Source organism: Corvus brachyrhynchos, unplaced genomic scaffold (assembly GCF_000691975.1).
Source record: "Corvus brachyrhynchos isolate BGI_N302 unplaced genomic scaffold, ASM69197v1 scaffold194, whole genome shotgun sequence".
NCBI lineage: Eukaryota > Metazoa > Chordata > Aves > Passeriformes > Corvidae > Corvus > Corvus brachyrhynchos.
Window position 1 is genome coordinate 1,230,923 of NW_008237890.1, and position 374 is coordinate 1,231,296.

A 374-nucleotide genomic window follows, 5' to 3' on the forward strand; every position below is an offset into this window, starting at 1 on the left:
GATCCTGCCCCAGAACCTGACATGGCCCCAGAGAGTAGAGTTCCTACCCCCAGAGCCTGACCTGCCCCAGAACCTGACACGGCCCCAGACACTAGAGACCCTGCCCCACCCCACAGCCTGATACCGCCCAACAGCCCACCTCAGAAATGGACTACCCGAACTGGGTGGGTGTACTGGTAAAAGGGATGCAGAAGATATGCCAGGAGATGGGCCAGGAGATATGCCAAGTGCTAAGGGAATACACCTCCTCAGCTAGTGAAAAACCCTCTCCCTGCCCCAAAGAGGCTGAGTCCGATGGTGCAGCAGTGGAACCCACGGATGTTACAACCGTCCAGGTTTCAGCTGAACCACAAGGACAACCAAAACCAACCGAC